Raw genomic sequence first — 25785 nt, 5'->3', positions numbered from 1 at the left:
CAGTCTCTGGTCAAGTCTCAAGAAGGACTTGAGAAAGAATCACTTCTTAAATAAACAAACCCCTAAATTCTCCAGGGGCCCAGCAAGGAGAGCTCTGCAGGAGCCATCATTTATTTAAGGGCAGTTCGCTACAGTGTTGCAGAGATCCATTAAACAGCCAGCCTAGAGACACAGGCAGAGGGAGGCTACTGAAGGAAATGAGGTCTGGGGGCTTCAGGAGTGCTGGCCCTGAGGCAGTCAGGGGCCTAGCTGAGGGCGGGGAGCAGTCTGGCCTGAGTGTGCCCACCCATCTATCTCTACCCCTGCAGAGCAGGGGAGGAAAAGTAGGCAGCTGGTTAGGGTACCTTAAGTTCCTTCACCTCCTTCACCTTCCTCTTCTCGTTCTCTCAGAGCCTGGGCAGAAAGGCCCCTCCCCCTACCAGTCTGCTGATAAGACACTGAGCTGGCGGGTAGCATAAGATCCCCAAAGCAAGGCTCTGTCAATACGCTGGGGTGGTAGCACTCACTCTATAAGGTGACCGTAAGGACTGGATTATTTTATTGGAGAGATGCAGACACACAGGTGGCATGGCATAAATACGTGTTAAACAGGTAAAAATAAGATGGGAAACACCCACCGGTACCCCGTGGAGGAGGCAGGAAGATGGGACGTTTGAACTGGGAACAGGAAGATCCACTGTTGTTAGGACACAGTGATGCAGGCTGGTATATGAGGCTTGGAGGTCACCATAGGAACTGAGACCTGAAGACGGGGTGGCTACAGTAGGGATGCTGGGTCCCTACAAGTACGATGCTGGGGGAACCAAGGCCCTTGACTTTAGAGATCCAGCTCTACAAGGCTAGAACATAAGCACGCCAATGCAGGTGAGGGGTACACGAGCATCCCTCTTGGACCTTCCTAGAGCCATATGCTTTCTCTACGGTTATTCTAGGGCCCTTGTCCTGTGGGAGGGTTCAAGCGATCCCATCAGGGGTAGGAGGTGGGAGGCAGAGCAAACCACCGGGTCTGGGCTGTAGCACTCTCAGCCTCCTTCCCATTAAAATACTAACCAGCTGAGAGGAACCGGTAAGCAAAGGGAAGGAGGGGAAAGATGGAGGATTTGCCCCCCAACCCTCAGCTCAGGAAACTTGTCCCACACATGAAAACAATTCCAGCCTGTATAATCCCAAAGGGTCAGCCCACGGGTCAAGGAGGCTGCGGCTGCATTGCTGGGGGGCCTGCCTACACAGACGCAGTGGGGCATAGGGGGCGGGGCCAGCGTGTTGCTGACTTTCAGTCAACCCAGAGATGAAAGGACTTTTTCCCCTTTGGTTGACCCCGCCGCACAACAGGGAGAAAAGTACTTTAGCCCGTGGCTGAGCTGGAATGAGACTGGAAAAGGCTTCTGAAGTTTGGAAATGTGGAACATGGCATTCCCCGCACAGCATAGGATGAAGGGGTGAGGGAAGCCGAATCAAAGGAACACATGGCTAGGTGTCCCCGTGTCTGTGCCTCACCCCTCCTCTTTGAACATGGCTAGGCCCCCCCACATCTGTGCCGCACCCCTCCTCTGTGTTCTGTTGCTGAGCGGTACAGGGTATGCAGCCAAAGGACATGCAATCCCTTGTCCCCTCTGTAAATCTCAAGCACTGGTTTTCAGAAGTTTAACTATGTTGTATCTAGATACGGCTTTTTTTGCAGTTGTCCTGACTGTGGTTCACTAACTATACCATATCTGCACACATGCATATATTTAATTTATTTTATGTATTGTTTGTGTGCATGTAGGATGTGTGTGTGTGAGTGTGCGTGTGTGTGAGTGTGTGTGCGTGTGTGTGTGCATGTGTGTGTGTGCACATGTGTGTGGGCATGTGTGTGTGCGTGTGACAGCATGCATGTAACAATCAGGGGACATCTTTTGGGAGTCTATTCTGTCCTTCTACCTTTACACAGGTTCCAAGGGATCAAACTCATGTCATCATCAGGTAGATATGGTAACTGCCATTCCCCTCCAAGTTTTCTCACCCCCCCCACCATCCCCTGGGTCTTTATATTTATGTCTTTCACTAAATCTGGTAAATAATTTGCAACTTTTCAAGACCTTTTGCTGCTGTCAGAAGTGAGGCTCTGGGGGCTGAAGAGATGGCTCAGAGGTTAAGAGCACTGACTGCTCTTCCAGAGGTCCTGAGTTCAAATCCCAGCAACCACATGGTGGCTCACAACCATCTGTAATGGGATCTTATGCCCTCTTCTGGTGTGTCTGAAGACAGCTACAATGTGCTCATATATAATAAATAAATCTTTAAAGAAGAAGAAGAAGAAGAAGAAGAAGAAGAAGAAGAAGAAGAAGAAGAAGAAGAAGAAGAAGAAGAAGAAGAAGAAGAAGAAGAAGAAGAAGAAGAAGTGAGGCTCTGAATGCATATATTTGAATGTCCAGTCCCAATTCTTTTAGTTACATCCGCCTAGGAATGTGACTTCTAAATCCGATGAGAGTTCTGTATCTGATTTTTGTTTTTGAAAAGCCAGCAAGCTTTTGTTCCCACATTCACTGGACAGTTTACAGGCACTTTATTTAATTTGTAAAATTATGTGTACGCTTGTGTATCTACATGTATGTGTATGTACCATGTGACTCAGTACCCACAGAAGCCAGAAGAGGGCGTCAGATCACCCGGAGTTGGAGTTGCAAGTGGTATAAGCCACCTGATGTGGATGCTGGGAACTGAACTCGGGTCCTCTGGAAAGAGCTGTGTGCATGCTTTAACCACGGGCCCCAGTTACTGAACAATTTTACATCCTTGCCAGCAATGTGTAAAGTTTTATATTTCCACACTAACTCGTAACCGTTTTCCACTTGACTGTAACACTCCTGGTGGGTATGTGGTGGTATCCCATAGTGGGTTTGATTTTTTAATATTATTTTATGGACTTAAAAAGAATCAATCTACCCTCCTTCCCCACTGCCCTCCTTTTTGCCTCTGCCCTTTTCCTGATGCTTCCCCTCTTCCTCAAACACTTCTGCTTCCAGGTCACAGGCGTGGATTGATGGTTCAATTTTCCCAATGAGCAACGATTTTCCCACTTTTAACATGATTGTTAGTTGGACATCTGAATGGCTTCTCTGGAGATATTTCTAGTCATCCTTTTTTAATGTGTAGGAAACTGATGTATGCATGTGTGTGCATATGTGTGGGATGCTTTTCTGTGTGAAGGTACATGTGTGTGCACGTGTGTATATCATGCATGTGTATGTGTGTGCATGCATGTGCACATATGTATATGCATGTATGTACATGTGTGCATATGCACATATGTGTAGGCATGTGTGCATGTGCATACACATATGCATGTTTGTGTGTGTATGTGTGTGTGTGTGAGTGTGTGTGTGTGTGTGTGTGTGTGTGTGTGTGTGTGTGTGTGTTAGTCAGAGGTTGACGATGTTGGGAATCTTCTTCCATTGCTCTTTCCAGTTTATCCTGTGAGGTAGGGTCTCTCAATCAAACCCAGAACTTGTCCACATGACCAGTGTTTCTGACCAGCTTGCTCTGGAGACCCCGTTTCTACCTTCTAAGGCGAGAATTACAGAGGTGCTGCTCTGCCCACCGGGTGTTTACATGATGCTGGCCATTTGAGCTCCAGTCATCTTGTTTGCAGGGCAATCACTTTAACAGCCGAGCCACCGCCTTAGCCCTTTCCTCTGAGTACATAGGGTTTGCCATTGTTAAGTTCTTTACGTATTGTAAACACACACACACACACACACACACACACACATACACTCACAGACACACACATACACACAAACATGCATATGTATATGCACATGCACACATGTCTACACATATGTGCATATGCACACATGTACACACATGCAGTGGTTCTCAGCCTCCCTAACACTGTGACCCTTTAACACGGTTCCTCATGTTGTGGTGACCCCCAACTGTAAGGTTATTTTTGTTGTTATTTCCTGTGATTTCACTACTGTCATGAATCTTAATGTAACTATCTGTGCTCCCCAATGGTCATAGGCAACCCCTGTGAGGGGGTCATTTGACTTCCAAAGGGGTTGCAGCCTACAGGAGAGAACGGCTGCACTAAAGCCTAGTCAGACCTATGCCTTGTTAATGTCTTCATCCCTGAAAGATCCTTTTCTAGTCTGGACAGTGATCCATTGTGAGTTAATTCCTCGGCTCTTTTTCTCTTTACTGTGGGTATCATTTCCAGGTATACAAACCCCACTTATTAAAGAGACTTTATCCCCCATTCCTTGACCACCTCATCAGTTATAAGTTGCTGTGGTTGTAGAGCTTGGTTTCTGGACTCCTGCTTGAGCCAGTTGCTTTCCGTCTTTCCCTCTGCGGGTGCTACACTGTTCTCACTAATACAATTTTGTCCCATTGTGAATGTGACTTTCTGGGCTGTGCCGATATCATCCTGCCTTCAAGTTTAAAGTCGTGAAAGCATTGTACCAACTACTCCTGAGAACAACATCGCTCCCGTGACGGTCTGCTTCAGCTTGTGCCGTCCACCGGTTACCTTTTGGCATTTGGTCCAGAGTTTATGGATGGTTACTGGTGTGGGTGTCACTCGGGCATGCAAAAGTTGGCCGCCACCTGTCTGTCCGCTTTCGTCCACCATCACTTCCGTGGCTCATAGTGAGAATGGTAGTGTGGAGGAGGGCACGGAACTTACCTGTGCCTGTGCCTGTGCCTGTGCCTGTGCCCTCACTCCCCTCTGCTCTCAGGGATTCAGCAACTTGTAGAGCACACAGGGAGGTTTGAGTTCAGTGTGCTGGTTTCTCAGCCTTGCCCTGATCTCACAGATTCTTTCAGTAGCTCCTCGCCGAATACTGGGAGTCCTAGACAGTAAAACAGCAAATGGATGGCCCCTCTGCGATTTTTGTCTGGCACACTCGTGTGGGTCCGTTTAGGCGATGGTGGGTGAGTGAATCCACAGACCCACTGATCTCTCCCTTTCCACTCGGAATGGCGCCTTGGCAATTCTGCTCCAAGCCAGAAGGAACATTTGAAAAAGCGGCTGGGCCAAGGTAGGGGTGCTAGTTGAGCTGGACATTCCTAAGTGTCAGAAGGGCACTGCCGTAGGCAGGCTAATGAAGGGCTTTCCTTACAAAACTGCTGTTTTCCCTACTTGCAGGTAAGGAGGTCGGTCTATTGCTTGCTGGTCTTTCCCAAGTGCCTCAAGTAAACTCCCACGGTGTACTTTTCTGGTCTCTTCCTGGTCCACCCTCTGAGGCCCCTCCTGGGCTTATCCACTGCTGGCCACCCTGATAAGAGCAGCTTGGCTGGCCCCACCTCCTCTGTTCTGTTTGGTTTTGAGTGTGACCCTGAAACACTCCCAACCAGAGCCGCTCACTGGCTAGGTTCTGTCAGTTTTTACTAGTTCCCTGATGCAGGAGAGTGGAAGAGATGACTCTCAAGGGCTCCTGGGCTCCCTCTGGTCCTTATCCTTCTCTCCAGGAGGTAGATCAAGGAGTCTTTGGTTAATGGGCATAAAGTGCTTTGAAAACATAAACTGTTAAGTGGGACCAGGGATGGGCTTACTAATTATTTATGATTTCAGGAGAGCCAGTTAATTCATCCAGAGAGGGAGATGCCATGGAGGAGAGCTGGAAACACCATTCAGAAAGCTGCAAATAGCACAGGCCCTAGATACCCAGGCCTGGATTTGTGGGCCAGGACACACTCTGTAGCCCAAGGAGTTAGGGCTATAGGTCAGGCATGCACAGTCTCCCCTCTCGTCACATTACCAGGGCTTTAAGACCAGCCAGGGTCTCCCCCTGCCCTAGACTACGACCATATTCAAACGGCCCCAGGAAAGGAAGACTGATTGTTGCATCTCAGAACTCCCCAGAGAGTTCAGGCTAGAGAGACAGCGTGGATCGTAAAGTCCATCCAGAGCTGAAAAAGTGCTTGCTGTGACGACTCCAGTTCAATCCCCCCAGAACCTGCATTAAAAAGTCTTGGTGCTGTGGTACACAAGCCTAGTGCTGGGGACATAAAGACAGACAGACAGAGTTCCGGACCAACGAAAGACCCTGTTTTCAAAAGTGGATACGCCAGAGAAATGGCATCTGAGGTTGACCTCTGGCCTCCACGTGTAAACACACACACACACACACACACACACACGTTCACGCACACACATGTACAAGCACACGCATATGCGAGCACACACACTCACGCCTCTCTGCTGCGCCCTTCCTCATCTCACAGAGGCCAGCCCTCTCGCCCACAAGCTGCTCTCCCTCCCAGTCATTTGTTCCTCTATCCATTCAGTAAATACTGCCAACTGCCTCCCCCCAGGCCAGGCTGCCAGGCGTAGGCATGTGAAAATCCTAACTCCCATGCTGCCTCCCTTCCTCCCTAGCTTCCTAGGGAGAATGGCTTCTCTGCTCACCCGCCCTCCCTCCCCCTCCATTCCCAGCTGTCCCACTGGGCCCTGAGCCCTGGAGTCCCATCTTTTCGGAGGTATCCTATTGCAGTTCTGGAAAAGGAACCTACCCTATCCCTCAGGCACTGTCCTAGGCCTGGCCAGTGGAGCTCTGACTTCTCTGTAGTGCGTACAACAGGCTCTTAACATTTGCCTTACTTAGCAACTCAGAATATTCCTTGTCCCCAGTCTCAAGAGCCTGGGTGAAAGTGCCATTATTCCAGAAATGCCTCAATTCATGGGGAGAGAGCAAAGCGAAGCAAGCTATACCAATAAAGAATGCATGTTTAGGATCTAAGCGTACAGAGATAACCCAGAAGGCCTGGGGTCAGCCTGCTTCTACCTCCTAGAATGTCCACCATGAGTCTGAATGGGCATAGCGTTCTGGTCTGGGATTGATGAAGCTGTGTGGCTCCTGTTGGGGAGACCTGAGGAGCTCCAGAGAGGAAAGGAAAGGATAGGGAAGTGAGGAAGCCTGGAATCCTGGGACAGCTAAAGGCGGGCTGAACAGGCAGCACCCTGAGGTCAGTTTGCCCAGGAGCATCCACATGGCATTCTGGGGGAAGAGGAGGTACCAATTCCAGAAACCGGGTGATGTGTCCACTCTGGCAGACCGTCAAGTTTGTGGTGAACAGGACACACCCTAGAGCGTAGGATAGTGTCTGGGTCTCCATCATTTCCAGTGAGCAGAGACAACATGCGGCCTCATCTGAGACGTTCTCCAGGTGACAGAGCTCTGAACCCCCAAAGCCTCACAAGAGGGTTGGGTTCCACTCCTGGTTGGAGGGCAGTGCACTGCCCCTCGGCTCCATTCTGCTGGGAGCAGGTTTAGGGGTCTCAGGTAACTTACAGTCGTCACCCTTAGCTGTAAGGCCCTTGGCAGACAACACCCAGTCCTGCGTAGGCCTTAGTCCCTATGCCTCTACACCTGGGATGGTTTAACTTATAACTTAGGCATATTAATCCGGTATTAGGAACAAAGGGAACCCAGTAGTTCAATTACGCATTCTATGTAAAAGTTATTTAAAACTTATGAACTATTTCTGGAATTTTCCACGCACTATTTTTGGACTGGGGAAAGTGTTACCATAGGTAAAGGGAAAGAGCAGCGTATTCACAATGAAGCCTGGGATACAGCGGCTGCGGCGGGCGGCAGCAGCAGCAGCAAAATTAGGTGGGTGGAAAAGCTAGAGATGTTAAGGCTGCTCCCTGCTCTGTCTTCCCCCCAGACCCTAAAACACAATCCCACATCGAGACTAGCACTGACACCAGACACACGCTTGTTGTGCTCTGGCACGGTTCACGGGGCTGGAAAATACAATCAAGCCCAGCGATGATAATAGCAACAGAACGCCAGTACTTGGGGAACAGTTATTCCACACCAGGGGCGACGCGTGCAGCAACTGAGGAGCGGCCGTTGTGAGCTCTCTTTTAAAGATGCCGATGACGTCTTCTCTCAGTCCTGACCTCCAGCCCAGCCTAGGCTGACAGTGCAGTCTAGTGGGGAGGGGGGCAGGTGATACTAGGAAAACCCAAGATGGCTGACGCAGTGGGAAAAGTGGGCTCCGAGTGTTTAGGAAGCCCTGGGCAGGCATGCGGTCTGCTCGAGTGTCTCTCTGGGCTGTCCTGTGAAGCCACATAGCTAGGCACAGGCCTGCTGGGGAATGGAAGACACTCCAGACTGAGCAAAGGAAAGGCTGGGAGGGCCCAAAGCAGTGCCAAGCTCGGAAAAGTCAACCTGGGGACATAAATTAGTGCAGTAAGTGCAAGTGGGGCAGGGGGAGACTCTGAAGAGGGCAAAGACCAGAAGAGGCTGAGTGGGCTGAGAGTTATCTATGTCTTGCTCACCGAGAGATGGGGCAGTGGGTTTGCTCATCTTATTCTCTCCCTCCTTCTCCCCTTCCTCCTCTTCCTCCTCTCACCTTCCTCCTCTTCCTCTTCCTCCTCTTCCCCTTCCTCCTTTTCCTCTTCTTCCTCTTCCCCTTCCTCCTCCTCTGCCACCTCCTCCTTCTCTTCTTCCTCTTCTTCCTCTTCTTCCTTCTCCTCTTCCTCCTCTGCCCCTCCTCTTTCTCTTCTTTTTCCTCTTCCTCCTTATCTTTCTCCTCTTCTTCCTCCTCCTCTTCATCCATTTCCTCATCATCTTACTCCTCCCTTTCCTCCTCCTCTTCCTTTCCTTCTCCCCCTCTTCTCCCCCTCCTCCTCTTCTTCCTCCTCTTCCTTCTCCTCTTCATCTACTTCCTCATCCTCTTCTTCTTCCTCCTCTTCCTCCTCCTCCTCTACTCCTTTTTGAGACAGGGTCTCATGTAGCTCAGACTCTCCTCAAACTTACTGTGGAGCCAGAGATTATCTTAAACCCCAATCATCTGCCTCTACCTCTGGGTGACTGAATTGCAGGCCTGTGTGGCCCTGCCTCTTTCTAAGGTGCTAGGGGTTGGACCCAGATCCATGCTGGGTGAGTGCTCTACCAATTGAGTTGCGCCCCTCCCCCCGCCCCTTTTTCTTCTGTTATTTTTTAACTGCTAGGACTCTCTGGCCAACCAAGTATTAAAAGTGGGTTCCAGGTTCTCCAGGAGCCCCTGGAGGGCATGTGGTGCACTCTGAGTACTTGTCTGGACTGAACTGTGCATTGCGGGGTGTGCGTACGGAGTCTTTTAATCTCCAAGACACTCCTTACCTCTTCTGTGGTTTGCAAGCCTCCGGATCTTAGTTAAGTCTTTCCCGGTGGAATCTAAGAGGCCCCATCCCTCGCCCTACCCCTCCTCTCCTCCTCTCTTCCTCCCAGGGGACTTGGCTGATGCATCCCAGGCCTGGCCTGCTGTAGCCCAAAATAGAAGGGAAGGTGGGGCAGCTGGGGGGGGGGGGCGAGATGCCACTGGTAGGGGCCTGGCCAGCCAACAAAGGGGTCCAGGACAACATGATGGATGGATGAGCACATGTGGGAGGAGGGACCGCACAATAGCTCCGGTTTCAGACACCGGCCTCCCTCGCCTGCAAACAGCTGACAGCCATGGAAAGCGGATGAAATGGGATTAGAACAACCTTTCCAAAGACAGCAATGACTGCGGAGCGTGACAATACTGTCCCTGTCCGACCAGCTTCCCGGATGATTCTGCCAGCCTGGAACCCTCCCTCCCACTGGGGCCTGGGGCCAGGGACCTGGAGAGTGGGGGAGGGGAAGGACAGTACAGAGAGCGGCCGCCATTGGTGTCTCCAGGGAGACCAGGCATGGAGCCACAGAGAGCCCTGGCTCCTGCAAAGGTCACCTTGTCCATCTTCCTGCCCCCTGCCTGGCCCCGGGATTAAGGAGTCTTTGCAGACTTGTACCAGGGTTAGCCCTCCTTCACTCAACTCTGCAGGGACCTGACTAACAAACCCCTGAGGCCAGCTGCCCTGTATCCCCTGCTCCCCAGCATGACAGGCAAGCTCAGCATGTCTCTATAAGGTGACATCACTTTGCCCAAAAAATAGTCCTGGTGCACAGCCCTGAGCTGCTGCATATCGAGATCCCAGAATGCTATTGTTGCTGTTGGTGTTGTTGTTATTGTTGTTGTATTGTTGACATCATTGCTGGTTGTCTGCTGTGTTTTTGCATCCCCTCCTTTGGCTCATATTTCCATACCCTACAAGAACCAGGCTGAAGTAAAGTGGCCTGAACCAGAGAGGTAGGGTCATCCTACCATCACTGACCCTGCCATGGTTTGCCAAAGACCCATTCTTGGCCTCCTCCGCCCTCGACCCCAACAGGGCCCCGTGAAACAGTGAGGGATTATGGGACCTTGTGATCTCGCTGGTAGCCCGCATGCATCCAGGTCACGGCGGCTGGCCGCAGTGTATTTTTGTGTTTATCTTCCCTCCCTCGCTTGAAGAGGCTGCGCGGGGGTGAAAGGAATTGATGTTTATTTTGATAACGAGTTCTCAATGCGTTTGCAAACTAATAAAATCAACTCATTAGGCTGCATGTTTAATTCACAACTGTACTGTGGGGAGCCTTCCCTGGTGGCTGATGGGTAATGTGGGCTCCCTCCTGAGATGGGGGAGGTGTCTTCGGTACTTAAACTCTCTGTGACCAGCAGCACGTGGAGAGGAGGATCCCACACGGGTCCAGCCCTAGAAGCCATCTGAGCCCAAAGCTGGAAGACAGCTCTCTCTGTCCCTGGCCTCTGGTAGCATATCCCAGGATGTTGGCTAAAGGGACAGGAAAGCAGAGTTGGCAAGGATCCAGTCCTGAGGGCACGGGTGTAGGTAGTCTGGATGGATTCTTGAGAGCTAAGTGAACAGGAAACATTCTTAATTGAATCATGTGATATGGTATGTACCCTTGTGACTCTTTCCATGAAAGAATCAAAATCGAGCAAAAGTGAAGGGGTCAGGGGGTCAGGGGTCAGGTGAGGGAGTCAGGGGTCATTTGTAAGGTGCCACATCTACACGTCTAGGAGCTGTAGTAACTCAGTCTCGTAATGACAGATCTTATACCTCTTTCTCCGTGGTGCATGTTCTACTAACCCTGTGAGCAGAGAACACCAAACTCAGAAGATAGACCCAGCTAGGACCGTGTTGGGCTTCTCTTATACACTGTCCCAGGGCTCCTGTTATCCAGCAGGGTAGTCACAGGAAACAGCTGGAAGAGGTCCTGAGGAGGGTCCCCGGTCATAGTAGACCCTGGCCAAGCTACGGAGAGGATTTTGGCTCCACCATGGTCCTCTTAGGAAAGCCCTGGGTTCTGAGATAGACTGGGCCCTCCTACGTGGGTTGCCCTGGTGCTGTTTGTATTTTGATGCTAATTACACTTCCCCAAGAGAGGCTGCCTTGGACAAGGAGTAAATCACACACTCAGGTGACTTCACCTGAACCTTCTCCCCGGTTTAACTTGTAAAATAAAGGCCAGAGCCCGTGATTGGGCAGGGGAGGGAGCTGAAGAGTGGAGGAGAGGGAGAGAGAGGAGAAAGAGGAGGAGGTGGTGGGAGGAAGATGGAGCTGAAGCACGTGGCCTGGAGAAACCGCAAGTTATCGGGGATCTCAGCTGGGAATAGAGTAGTACAGTGGCGGATCTGCCCGGTCTGGGCGCACAGCTCGTATTTGAGCTGTGTTTTCATTGCACGGTTTATTTGGGTTGGGGAATTTACTGCAACACTCCTATATGATGATTTTTTTTCCAGGGAGTGGGGATTCCCTCAGGAATATCACAGCATTGAATGACAGAGTGGGTGCTAACCTGAATCTCCTACCTTCCCCTAGGAGAAAGCCAGCCTTTTATGTCCCTCAGAGCTTGTGAGCTGGGACTGTAACTTAGCCTCTCTGAGCTCTTGGGACGTGGGTATCTCTCAAATAATGTCAGTGGGTCCCTGTCTGGCAGGGCAGTCAGTGCCTCATATTCCACAGAGAAGACACAGGACTGGGAGCCAGTTCCATGTTCTTTGAAAAGTTGTACCGTGTTTCTCACAAATCCTCCTCTTTTCTCCCAAGAAAAAATACTCATGCCCATAAAGTTGAAAGGTGGAACAAGTGTCACTCTGTCGCCTTCCATGTTTCTGTCTTTCTTCACCCAGGTACATCCACCGCTCGTGTGCACTTGCCCCTCCCTCCGACACACCAGTCACATACCTCTGCATATACATGAACACATGTGCACACACACAGGCATGTGCTCAGCCTTTTGGACGCATGCCACTGTACACAAACACACCCACCCGTCAGTTGTACACAGGCCACGTGCAGGCCCAGCCTCTCACTCAGCTGCTTTGAGGAAATCAGCAAGTGCGACTGCTCTTCTCACGCTCTGCACCCCGACAGCACTGAAGCAGCCCCGTGAGTCAGACGCCCAGACAGTGACCCAGATACAGAGAGTCATGCACGCCGTCCTTGACATGGGCAGCCTCTTGGGACGTGGGATGGGACAAAAATCCAGGGTGGTGACAGCGTGGCTGGTTGAGTGGTCCCCCTTTTTCCGCGGTGTCTGGGATGGGGCTGGAAGCTTCCAAATTGGAAGTAGGGGACGACACTCTGTTGGTGTACCCTCAGCGGCTGGCAGGTCCCTCTTCGTCTTCTGAGGGCTCTGTATCCTCAGACGCCTTTGGCTCCTTCCCTCAGAAACACATGAGCACAATTAAGAACGCACACCACCGTTTAGGATATAGCCACAGGGAGTTTCGAGGCTGGCCTCTGGAGCCCTTGGGGCAGAGCACTTAAGTTTTTTAAAGTACTTCCCAGAGGCCACGAGGAGGGAAGAAGTTGTCTTTTCCTTTCTTCTCAGGGCTGGTAGGGCCAGGGGAATGTGCAAGGATTCAGGGAACCCTCTATCTTGGTAGGTTTCCCTTGCAGCCTTCTCAAGAGCTCTCGCTGCTCAACTCAAGCTTTGCTGGATTGCTCTCATGCTCTCCTCTTGGTGGGGAACCTTGTATGTACCCAGGAGGTTCTGGAACCATCCAGGGGAGTCTTATATGACAGCCCAACCTTGATCCTACCATTCCATGCTTCCTTCCCATGCTCGCCTGCTTTGAGGTGTGAAGCAGCCTTGGTACGCTGTCACACACATTACAAGAACAGTCACCTCTGTGTACTCACTCCCATTAGTAGAATTGAGTTTTGTGGCTTCTCTAATCTCAGGATACTTCTAGTTAGTGCCTACCCGTCTCTTTCTCACCTCCCTGCCCTGTAGGTCTTTGCTGCTTTTATAGCACAGAACTTTCGTCTTTAGAAAGAAGCTGTGATTTCTCCTGTCCCTGCTTCCCTCTTCCCTCCTTCTTGTGGTCCTACCTCAGGCTTAGACTCCTCACCAAGCTGTCCCTGTGGAGTTGGTGCTCAGCCCTTAACTGTCTTCTCCTTGTTTGGCCTACCCTTGCTTTGGCACCTCCCTCACTGGCTTCTCTAGATGTCCAAACTCTGATGTCACAGCATCCTGGGGCCCCATCTGGCTCTTTCCTCTTTCCATATCTCCTTGGTGATCTCCGGTGCGCAGGGCTTCTACCAACATCCCTCTCTCCTAGACCCAATTGTCAAACTCTGGATATACTCATCCAATTTTCTGTTCACAAAGGGTGGCCACACTGCCCCAGCCTAATCTAAGTTCCCACTTGTCCTGAGAGACTCTCTCCTCCCTAGGCCTTCTCAGCTTTGTAGAGGGTGATGTGACGGCATGTGTGTCCAAAGCCGGGACTTTACGGTATCCTTGTCTGCTTCACCCTCCCTGTCCTGCAAGCAACCAATGGAATCATCCGGTAGACAGGGATGTGCCAATGTCCCACATGGAATTCAGCACCCTGTCTTGCTGCCTCCAGATGCCAGGCAGCAGTGTCTGATCCTGAGCTGCTGCCGTGACTGCTTCTGGATGGCGACTATCGTCACCTCTTAAGAAGAAGCAGCTCTCCACCCAGAGTGTGGCCTGCAGTCGTGCATTAGTTTCTAAAGAAGTACACCATATGGGAAGGGAGTTCGGCCACGTACCTTGACAGTACAGAAACCTAGCCAATCTTATCTCACCAGTGGTCAAGGTTTAATGTCATCTGTGAAGAGTCACAAGGACTTTGTGTCCCCTTCTGGGACATGACAGAGTACTTTACATCTGGGTTTTCTATACCCCAGCCCCTGCAAAATCCCCAAACTAAGGCACATGACGCATGATAGCAAATATGCTACAACTCAGAAGGTCCAAGGTCATCACAGACTAGACTTGCCTGAGGAATGGCCTGTGTGGGGGAAATCAGAGAGATATAACATATGAGTGTGGGGTTCTGGGTAGCAGGTAGGAGGTGACAGGAGACCACGGGGAAGCTGGGGACATCTGATGTACATGGTGTGTAATGGATGGGATATAACAGACCGTTGTTGGTTCCCTAGTTGTTACCTGTGGACGGCAGTAGACAAGGTATTAACACAGGAGACTGGGTGATGGGGACAGGAAGCCTTCACCCTGAATCTGCTGTGGTGAGGTCTGAAACTGTCCTGGTTTGGGTGTTGGCTTGTTGGCTTGTGTGGGTTTTTTGTTTGTTTGTTTGTTTGTTTGTTTGTTTGAGTCATAGTCTCAGGTAGCTCGTGCTGACCTCAAACTCATCACGTAGTGGACGATGAACCTGAACATCTGACCTTTCCGCCTCTACCTCTGAAGCACTGGGATTATGGGTGTGTGCAGCCACGCTGGTTTTTATGCAGTTCCGTGGACCTAATTTAGGGCTTCCTACCAACAGAGCCACACTATTCTAAAATTACCAAACCGAAACTAGAACTTGTGATCCCCAGGCTGACAGCGGAAGCCTCTAGGGCAGTGCTTCTCAACCTGTGGTTCACAATACCTTCGGGGGTCAAGTGACTCTTCCACAGGGGTCACCTAAAGCCATCAGGAGACACAGCTATATTACATTACGATTCATAAAAGTAGGCAAAGATCCAGCTACAAAGTAGCGATGAGATAATTTTGGGGTGGCCTAGAGTAAGAGCCAAAGCTTATGAGGCCCTAAGCTATTAACCACGGTTGCTTCTCTGAGCCTCTGCCTCACGCCTCGACGTCTAGCCACATGACCTCTTCTAAGCGTCACACTGATATGTGGCCATACTCTAGAGCCTTCCGGTCAGCTCATTGTACTACCCGGAGTCTTCTGCCCCCAAAACTGCTGGGCTCTGACTTGGAGCACATCCTCTAGAGTGGGACCTACCTTCTTCCTCTATCAGATGCAGCAGCCTGTGCCCGGTGCCTCTGCCTGTGCCCTAGACCCTGACGCTTTCACACTCTTCACAGCACACACTACCCTCTAGTACGTTACATCACTGGTCTGTTTATCTTCCGTATTGGCGATCCTTCCCACGCTCTACCAGACTAACTCCCAGAGGGCAGATAAACCCCCAAGGGCGGTGACCTTGGTCTCAGCGAGAGGTCCACTGGAGGGTCCCTAATGTCCAGATCAGTGCCTGGGAAATGCAGGTTTGTTGAATGAATAAATTGATGGCTGTGGCCTTCCGCATGAGGAGGGGCCAGTTAACTGTTAAAGCAGCGTTAAAATAAGGATGTAGAATGTTCCCTCCAAAACTTACGCGTTAAAGGCTTGGCCACTGAACATGGTACCACTGGAAGGTGGTAGGACCTTTAAGAAGCAGGGACTGATGCAAGGAGGTTACGTCATTAGAGGTATATCCTAGGGGACACCAAGACCCTAGCTCCTTCCTCTTTTCTGCTTCCTGGATAGCACCCCATGCTGCCACCATGATCTGTGCAGCTCCAGGCTCGAAGCAGCAAAGTCAAGTGACTGTCACCTGAAACTTCTAAATATATGAGCCATGATAAACCTTTCTCCCTCACAAGTTTGCTGCCTCAGGCATTTTGTCACAGTGACTGTAAAGTAACACTCCCACCGGCCATTGCACAGACTAATGGAAGTATATGTCTCAGCTGTGGCCCCTCAGCCCCTTTTCCCCTGTGGCCATTCCCATCAAGGCGATCCTGTTGCAGACTCCTCTTTCCTTTTGAAGTTCTAGATGGTTCTGTGGAGCCCTCTTGGCTACTTAGCACCCCCTCCCGTTCTTTGGCACTTGAATCAGTCATTGCCTCTTCTGTGGGACACCTCTCATCTCTTAAAGAGTGTGAAGGTAGAGATGGATGAGACGGCTCAAAGGTTAAGAGCACTGGCTGCTCTTTCAGAGGACCCAGCCTTTGTTCTTAGCACCCACATGGCCGCTCACCACCATCTATAACTTCAGTTCCAGTGGACCCCATGACCTCCTAGGCTCCAAGGGCACTGCACACACATGTACAGACACACGTGCACACAAAACTCCCATAAACGTAAAAAGTTTTAAGGAACTAAGCGTTAGGAAAAGAGGTCACTCCCAGAAGGAGTGCTCAGTGGATACGACATGCAGAAGCCATCCCCCTCAGCTGCCTGGCTACCTACAAAGTCTGGCTCGAGCCTCAAATACTGGAGAGCTTCCATTGACACCAACCAGTCCCCTGCCCTTCCACCTGGCACTTAGAAAATGGATTTGAGCCCACAGTAGGACCCTTCCACCAGCTCCTACTCAGAACCCGAACCTGGGTACCTCTCATGGCGTCTACTCCTAACTCGCTGGCTTTTCCTTTCCCCTCCCGGGATACAGGGTTATATGGGTGATCCAAGAAGGTACCTTGCATGACTCTAGGGGAGATCTGTGACCAGAAACGAGTGTCACCGTTCACCACTCAAGCCACTTGAGTCAGCTGACACCACCTCCCCAAGCATCCCTGGATGCCCGGTGGACCCTGACATCTGACCATGCATGCAGTGGTTGAGAGAGAGCGTGAATGGAGCACCTCAGACAACCCAGTACAGAACGAGCACGAGTGTGGGGTAGCTATTGCTATTTTCTTACCCATGCCACCCACCCCTGGTGATGTTTTCTCATAGCCTACCCAGTCTCTACCTGTCCAGGTCTCCTGGGGATTGGGGGCTGCCAGTCCAGCTCCCTGAACCCCTTACAACCTCTAAGAACCGCAGGCTTTCCCGGGAAGGTCCATCCATGTTAGCTGAGGCATGAAAAAAAGTAATAACAAGAAGCATGCTCGCCGTGCCACCCCCTGACGAGCACCCCACAAATAAATAAGATGTTTGTGCTTGGAAAGCCACACAGTCCTCATCTCTGCTAATTGGATCTCATCAGCCCTCCAACGAGGCCACCTCATTTGCTTTGTTTTGTCTGAGTAGATTGTTTTCTTATTTTTCTTAAACCTCGGGAAGGAGAAAAGCAAGTCCACAGTTGTCTGTGGTCTCGCCGGACTGGCAGGAAGTAGGGTTTTAGCTCTATCAGGCTTTGGAGAATCTGGGCGGGGAGCGTAGAGGTTGAGGGAAGAGATGGGCAAGCAGACCATCCACTCTGAGCACATCATCACCATGAAATACTGAGCATGCGTTGAAGGGCGAGCGGTGTAGGGATGAACATGACCTCTTGGCTCATGTGTGAAGTGACTGACGGACATAGTTAGTGTGGCGCTGTATAACAGAGAAGACTTCCTCGGGGCCTTATCAAGCCAACCCATAGGAAAATCCAAAATGAGGGTTACAAACTATTAGTGATGAACCTTCCCTAAAGGGTCTCCTCTCCTCCACCCTCCAGACAGCCTCTCCTTCCCCATGTCTGCTCCCGTCTTCCATGGTCCAAAGCAGCCCTTCAGGGAGCCTGTGTCCAACCCACCCAGCCCATACACCAACTCATGTGCCTTGTAGCCTGGGCCTTTGCCTGTGCCCTAAACCCTAGACTCCCCAGGATCTCTGCTGGCAGCACAATCTCTCTTCTATCAGCACCTTTTTCCTACAGCTTGTATCTTTCCTACACGCTTCCCGGAAGTGCCATCACCACTTACCCAAGCCCTTCCTTTAAGGGTTGGTCAAAGCGGTCTGTGAACCCCACATACATAATTCTAGTGGCTCCTCAAATGGCTTCCCCACCCTCCCCTCAGGTGCTTCCTCTCCTTGCCTACCACCCCCCCCCCCAGAACTCCTGTCTTCCAGCATCCTTTTGCCAGTTAACTCTCCTCTGTCTCTTGAGAATCTCCTCTTCTTGCAGTGGTCCAATGACTATGGGTGTCACAAGTATACTTCCTCCATGGCTTAAGTCACTGTCACAGTCAACTTCCTGCTGAGATGTCTCTGATGAGCCCAGACCAAGTGAGCACCCCAAAATCTTCAGCACCCCAAAATGGTCTTCTTAATTTCTACCCCCGTATGCTTCTTACCTTACTGAGAACCCTGCCTGTTAGAGCTGGGGCTGAATCCCTAATGGTACCCCCCATTTCTCCTGCACCACTCATGCTGAATGACCTGGTTAGGTCTCCTGGGTTTAGAGATGAGTTGCCAGCTGTCCTCAGTTCCAGGACTCTGTCAGGGAAGAAAGGGGAGCCACGGTGAGGTCCCAGAATCACTACCTGTCCCTTTAAACCCACAGCCCGTTGGTCCTTTGAGCTGTTGTACATAGTGGCAATGCTGCGTTGCAGGCTGGAATTCCCTCAGTGCAAACAGAGGTGTCCTGATGCCTTAGCCCACTTCCTGCCACTCCCGGGGAGGGTCCTAGGGATGCCAATGGTAGCCTTGGCTGCAAAACCTCCGGAGATGACTTCTCCATCCTTCCTGGAAGGGATATGACTGTTGGCTATGCAGGTCGACTCTTCAGCTAGTCTGAATGGGGCTCTGTTCTGAGGACTGACTGGGGGCAGGGGGGCAGCTCAAGAGAGCATGTGTGTGAGCATGGGTTTCCACGACCCCCACCTGGAAACCACTCCTGGCCTCGCCCTAGAAACAAACACTCTGTGGCCAGGCAGGCTGGCATGTTGGCGCCTGTGTCCAGGAGCTGCCCGGCGGGCGTTCCCTACATGTGGCAGACTCCAGGGGGTGTGCTGCCCATTTGGCCCTGGGTTCTAAGACAACCATTGTCCTCCTGCCAGATGGGCCTCCCTCCTCCCTTCACATTCTCTGAGTCCTCTCCCAGGGCCTCCCTTGGAGAGGACATTCATGACCACTGGCTTCTGCCTTTTTAAGAAGCAGCCCAGGTAGGGGACACCATGAGAAACAGGGAGTATTCAGGGGTCTGTGTGGAAAGAACCACTCAAAGATGTGTGAACTTTCGTAATCTCTCTGGGCCTTGACGTCCTCTGCTTTAACAATGGGGCTACTTCTCTCTCTGGGGTAGTTCTAAGGAGAAGGTATATTTAAAAAACCTCCAGTGCAGGATTGTGGTATTCATGTGACCACTGCCATGTTCAAAGTCTCAGAGTGGAGGGACCCATGATTGCTTCTCCTGGGAAGACTGTGCTGCCTCCTGTGGCATCATGCTCACCTTCACCGCAGACTGTTAGCTCTCTTTAGACTCGTGAGTAGCTATGACTTCTGGAGAGGCAGATGTCCTACCTTCCATCATCACCATCAACGTGTTCACGCCAGGGAATCTTCCAGACAGAGCATAGTTACTTAGTACGAATCTTCCATCTAAAGCTAGACGTCTCTGTCTACTTCATTCATGGTGGTCTAGCCTGTGCCCGGAACCCTCAGACAGGGAGCTCTGTTGGTAGGGCAGCTCACTAATGGTGGGAAGCGATGGCTCCTTGACCCAGAGTACACCCTGCTCCTCCAAGCCCATGTCCAGATAACTCCAGACTTTTGGGGAACAGCCTGGAATTTGTGTCCATTCTGCATCCCCAGAAGACATGTTACAGTGTCTGCAGACACTCTGGGGTGTTACATCTTGGGGAGGAGCATTGAGTACCCCCTGCATGAAGTGAGTAAAGGCCAAGGATTCTGGGAAGATCCTGTAGGACACAGGGCAGCCCTGCAGCAGACTGTGGTCTAAACTTCAGGCCATGTTGCCAGCAGTACTGGGGTGGAGAAACCCTGCTTTAAACTAACATCCTGCCCATGGGTGTGCCAGCCCCAACAGAGGGTTCCTTGTGTGGGTTTCTTACAGTTTTCGAGACGAAGCGTAGTGGAAGAAGCCGTCCAACTCCATGTCCACGTGACATCTGAGACACGAAGCTATGCACAGGAGCCGATAAAAACTTGGATAGGTTTCTCCCATCCACAAAGTCATTAATTAACACCTACCAGGCAACTGCCATCCTGCTAACTACTCAGGATTCCTAGATACTGCGAGATGAGCGTTCTTGGGGGCTTCGTGGATCTAAGGAGCGTGTGGTGTGCGGCTCTGAGGAGACCGAGGTGGGGAGTGGGCTCTGCTCCTTAAGCCCAGCCTCCTTCCAGGCTGAGAGCCTGCCTGCTGTGCAGAATTGCTATGCTTTGTGGGCACTGGGCCTCCCAAGAAATTCTTGGAAGGCAGAGGCTCTAAGTCCAGCCTCACAGCTATTAGTGGCCCTTGTTTGTGATTGTGATAATTGTATTGCAAATTCCCAGCCTCAGTTTCCCAAATCTGCACAGTCTGCCACCTCATCCGAGTGGAATAAACCAGGTATCTTGAGGCAGTGCTGAAGGCCAGGAGTCCAAAATAGATATGGACGATGTGGGCTCCCTTGGGAGGCCAGCGGGGGCCATTTGTTGGCATTGTGCCTCCGGCTGTCTTAGCCTCTCTATTTCTGTCTCTATGACACTATCATTTCATGAAAGTCCACCCATCCCCCTAGGAAAGCCCACCCTTGACCTTATTTTAACAGCTCCCCTATAGTAAGGAGGCACATTAGAACCCATAGAGGATAAGAAAGTTAATAGGCCAGCTACACAGCTTCTGAGTGGTTCCTTCTTCCACGTGGACCCCCAGGGATACCTCTGTTCTCTAAGGATGCCCCCTACCCGGGATGACCACAAGTCCAAATGAGGTCACATGCTGATCTTTTACACGGACATTAATTTGGGGCAAATTTTATCCAACCCAGCACACTTACCCAGGAGTCCACTCAGTTAAGCTCTCTTCACTAAGACAGACCGACCCCTGGCATCCTGCTTTCTATCCCACAGTGGACCCAAGTCTGGCCTTGGCAGAGGCCGGAATGCAAAGGAAGTGATGCCGGGATTAGTCAGTCTGAGCTGCTCCAAGGACAGAAGAAGGGTACCCAAGTGGGAGTGGAGATGGGACTGGCTGGCCTGGGGGAGGGGACTGTTTGTTTTCAGGACAATAAATGCCTCTTGATGGGCTGCGGTTTACACGGGGCCTTGATACCAGATCGAGTTGTCTGCATTGATTGTGTGGCCACAGAGCCTGTCACAGAAAGAAGAGGATCTGGCAGGGGAGCCCTGTCCCCAGACCATCTCCTAGGCATCCTCAAAGGTGTCAGGAAAGATGCTGAGTGATGAGCAGAGCTCGTGAGGAGGCTGCCCTAGAGAGGTCCTGGGTACCCCGAGCACGGACAGCTCTGAGCTTGGGCCCTGAGGCTCCCCCCTCCCAACCTGGTCCAGGGTGGGCAGAGGCCGGGAGGCCTAATGGGAAGGAATGTAACGAACAAATTAAAAACCCTTGTTAGCAGCAAGGATAGGGCTTTGGAAGATCAAGGGAGCAGGGGCTTGGGAGACAGCCACTAATTGAATGAAGAGAATGATTTCCAGATGTGGGCTCTAGCCAGCACGCAGCTGCTATCCTTGGGCACTTGGGAAGAACCCTGGACAGAGAGAGAAGGATCAGGCTGCCCAGGACTAAGGTGCCAGGGCCAGCATCTCCTCTGCTTCGAGCATAAGAGCCCGGTGTCAAAGACACACAGAGCTTACCAGATACTTATGGCCGTTGATGCATTGACCACAGTTTGAGGAAGTGCATGGTGACGGAGTGAGGCACCAAATGCAGCCTTGCTTCTAAGTGGATCTGTATCCTGGAAACTTCACCATCGACCACTGATGATCCATGGGCAAGGGGGTTGTGGATCTGTGTACAGATGGGGCTGCCCACTTCCTGCACTGGAAGAACTCCCAGGAACAACTTAGAAGCCTTCAAACCCCCCACGCTTGAGACCACAGGCTCAGCTTCCTGGAGGATGAGAACAAATGAGTTGCTGGCAGGGTCTGGGGAGGAGCCGGTCTGGCTCCCTCCTAGGTCCAAGCAAGAAGGGTAGCTGGGGGTGGGGAGTGCCCAGAGTTGAGTCGCACTTGAAGGGAGAGAGAAGACAGATGTGGGTTCATGCACATTGCCCTCCCTTCATCCCTCTTCCTCCTCCCTCCCCTTCTTCCCTCTTCTCTTTAAGCCTTAAACATGCAAATCACAGGCCCGGCAGGCTCATAGTGTGGGAGGCGACAGTGCAAAATCTCCACAGTCTTCGCCTTCTAGAAGCTTCTAAGCCTGCTAGATGATTCCAGTTGGAATGAAAACAAGAGACATGGGCCTATCTAGGGGAATGCTACACTTTTGGCTCGCACCCTAACCAGGAAGTTCTGTTTGAATTTTCATGGACTAGGTGGTAGCACACAGGTGATTTCGCTGGTCTGCCCTCAGAGACCTAGCAACTGCTTATGCTGTCACCTACTGCCACCAACAGGTGTGCCAGGTACACCAGGTGTGTGCTGTGGTAAAAGGGCCTCCAGCCATTCCCAGATTTCTCCTTGCCCTCAGTTTCTGTCGTCAGTGCAAATCATCTCTCTCTCTCCTTTCTCTCTCTCTTTCCCTCTCTCTTTCTCTGCCCTCATGACTTTGTTCTGTCTTCTTGGATCTACACTCCTCTACCCCTTCCCCAGATCCTCACTCTTTTCCCCTCCCCAAATAAACCTCTTTTACACCAGGCCTGTTGCTCAGTGTAATCATTCAGGGGGCACGCCTTGGAATGGGCCCACCAAAGGTCACACACACACACACACACACACACACACACACACACACACACACACACACATCCTGCATTGTGTTTCATGACACTAGGGACCTGTTTACGTTTTTTACTTGCATATTTCTGGGGCTTGGGTATAGCTCAGCTGATAGAGTTCTTACCTAGCAGGTACAAAGCCCTAAGTTTAATCCTCGGTACCACATAAAACAATACGGTGGCACTTGCGCCATGCTCTCAGCACTCAGAAGGCAGATGCAGAAAGACCAGAAACTCAGAAGTCATCCTGGGCTACTGACCAAATTCAAGGCCGGCGCGGGACACACGAGACCCTATCTCAAAAACAAAAAATAAATAAATAAAATTTAAAAATTAATAATTATGATGATGATGATGGTGATGATAATAATAATAATAATAATAATAATAATAATAATAATGTATGTTGCCTTTAATTTTAGCACCTAAGAGGCAGGAGCAGACAGATCTCTGAGTTCAAGGCTGGCCTGGTCTACATAGCCATTTCCAAGCCAGCCAAGGCTAGATAGTGAGACACTGTCTCCAATTTTTTTTTCTTTATAAGGGGGGAGGGGAAGAGGGCAAAAGGAGGCCATTGGATGAAAAACTAAATAAATAAATAAACAGCTGGAGCCACCGATACCCTGTCTACTCCCTGTGCTCTAGAGATAAAGGTGGTAGCCAGAGAGGTTCAAACCTCACCCAAGACCTCACTGTGTCTGAGGCCCCCTCACCTCCAGGCTCAGCACCCTGCCTGCCTTGTGTTGACACTGGGGTAGGCTTGCCACTCCAGTGAGGCCATTTGGAGCCTCTGCTAAGAAGCCAGCTGTCCGGGCTGTACCCAAGCCTCACACTTAACTGGCAACTTCCTGTCCTGGAGAGTCATTTACTGAGGGTGACGCTTGTCAGTGATGCAGCTTAGCAAGTGGTTTCTATAGAGAGGAGAGCCTTGTCCTCCCGGGAGAGAGGGAGAGGCAGGGATTGGGGGTGGGGGTGCAACCGGGAGAGATGGGAGCTATCAGAGTTATGGATTTTATTGAGTCATAAGCAAGGCTGGAAAATAAACAATTAAAGTCGGCTAGAGCACAAGGCTGCCAGGCCAGCTAGCTGACCAGAAAGGCCCTGACTGAGCTACAGTGGAGTATCTTCAGGGCCGACTTCACGGGTTAGGTAAGCTCCCCATCCCCCATGCCTCTAGCTGCAGGATTAACCTCTGAATACATTTAGATGGCCTCAATATTGGCAGTCATCAAACAAGGGGAGGAGAGAGATGACCCGTGCTGTGGGAGGGTGTCCTTACGTCCCCACCCATGGGAGATGGGATTGACAGAAGTTCTTTCTTTGGGACATCTGTGTGTAATTCTTCACTGGGTCACCGGTTGACTAGGTAATGTCTGAGTAGCAATTAGAACCCCCGTCGAACCTCTGCCCCAGGATCCGTAGCTGTAGTGAGAATATTTGGCCATGTATGGATGTTGTGAAAACAAACTAACAAACCAAAACCGGACTGGAAGTCCTAGCTCACAGAGCTGTAGGCACAGACAGGCAGAGGGAGAGGCTGTTACGGAGACCTGGGACCAGAGCTTGTTGGGGACATCATGGGCCCATTTAACTTTGTGCCTTCCATGCTCAGGGGAGATACTGCCAAATCAGGGGAGCTGGTTTCTATACGGCTTAGTAACACTGAGGCCACAGAAGTTAAAATTCTTCGTCAGTCAGAGGATCCCAAGTATCTGCTGACAGTCCACTGCCAATGTGTCTGCTGTGTCCAGAACCAGACATTGAGACACAGACACACCTGAGCTGGCTTCTCCAGGCCTTGCTTTCTGTCCAGTCCCTAGAGGGAGAAGAGGAAGGCCTGTCTAGGCACAGCCTGCATGGCATGGGCCCTGCAAAATACAAGAGTTAAAATTACTGAAAAAAAAAAAACTCAGCAAGGAGAAATACAGAGAAGCCAAACAAGAAAACAACCAAACCCAACCAAAACACATGCACACGTGCACACATGCACACGTGCACACATGCACACATGCACACACGCATGCACGCACGCGTACACACACACAGGAGAGTCTGGGAACAGGTCAGTTGTGGAGAAAATTGGACCCAGGTATAGTGCAGAGAAGATGATTTAAGAGCCATTGAGTCTGGCTTCCAGGCATGACACAGGGGTCCTGGTAAGGAGGAGAGATAGCCCCTGGGCCCCAGGTTGTGCGACTAGGGTTCCTGGAAGGAAAGGCCTCAGAATCCTATGGGTGCCTTTTCAAGCAGGGCGTAGACGGAGGCAGGGGTCCCCCTAAGGTCAAGGTCAGCCCCTCTCAGTCACAGCCAGCCTGATCTCCCTCCTTCACTCCAGTGTTGCAGTCTGTGCCAAGGGACTGTTGCCAGAGATCTACCAAGGGGCAGGGCGCTCATGAGAGTGATGGGGGTGGGGCACTGGGGAGGCTGGGACTCTGTGCTTCACTTCCATCTCTGCCTTCTGGGACTTAGGGAGCATCAGAGACAGCTGGAGGCTCAGAGGGAGAAATCGAGAGAGAGAGAGAGAGAGAGAGAGAGAGAGAGAGAGAGAGAGAGAGAGCAAGAGAGGGTGGGAGAGAGAGAGAGAGGGAGAGGGAGAGGGAGAGAGAGAGCAAGAGAGAGCGAGAGAGCAAGACAGTGAGAGAGAGCGGGAGAGGGAGGGAGAGAGGGGGAGGGAGGGAGAGGGAGAGAAAGAGCAAGAGAGAGAAAGAGAGAGAGAGCAAGACAGCGAGCGAGAGCGGGAGAGAGGGAGAGAGAGAGAGTGGGAGAGAGAGAGAGAACGAGAACCTGGCTACAGGCTGCCAGAACATGGCACAGGGCAGGGGTAAGAATATGCCACCAGGGGTTGGGGATTTAGCTCAGTGGTAGAGCGCTTGCCTAGCAAGCACAAGGCCCTGGGTTCGGTCCCCAGCTCGGGAAAAAAAAAGGAAAAAACAAAAACAAAAACAAAAAATAATATGCCACCAGCCATCGCTTCCTTCCTATCAAAGGCCCCAACTGGAGGAGATGGAAATGGAAGCTAGAGTCCGCACATAAACGGTCACACAGGCGCGAACATGTGGGTGAGTGAGATGTGTCATGGCAGAAAAATGTGTCTATGCCTCAGCAAACCTTTATG

At 51.2% G+C, this 25785-nt stretch overlaps 1 protein-coding gene and 1 long non-coding RNA gene across 3 annotated transcripts in view; one reads left to right on the top strand and one right to left on the bottom strand.

Moving 5' to 3' along the window:
• Nucleotides 1–25785, top strand: part of Sdk2 (sidekick cell adhesion molecule 2) — a 277637-nt gene that overhangs the window by 18646 nt on the left and 233206 nt on the right.
• LOC102547687 (uncharacterized) lies at nucleotides 11175–20875 on the bottom strand. The gene is made up of 3 exons (XR_005490531.2): nucleotides 20772–20875; nucleotides 18123–18264; nucleotides 11175–12507 (listed from the first exon to the last, which is right to left on the bottom strand). It is a non-coding gene; the product is annotated as an uncharacterized LOC102547687 (long non-coding RNA).

Source organism: Rattus norvegicus, chromosome 10 (assembly GCF_036323735.1).
Source record: "Rattus norvegicus strain BN/NHsdMcwi chromosome 10, GRCr8, whole genome shotgun sequence".
In the NCBI taxonomy this organism is placed as follows: domain Eukaryota; kingdom Metazoa; phylum Chordata; class Mammalia; order Rodentia; family Muridae; genus Rattus; species Rattus norvegicus.
Note: the sequence above shows the minus strand (reverse complement) of the source record. Positions and strands in the feature narration are given on the sequence as shown.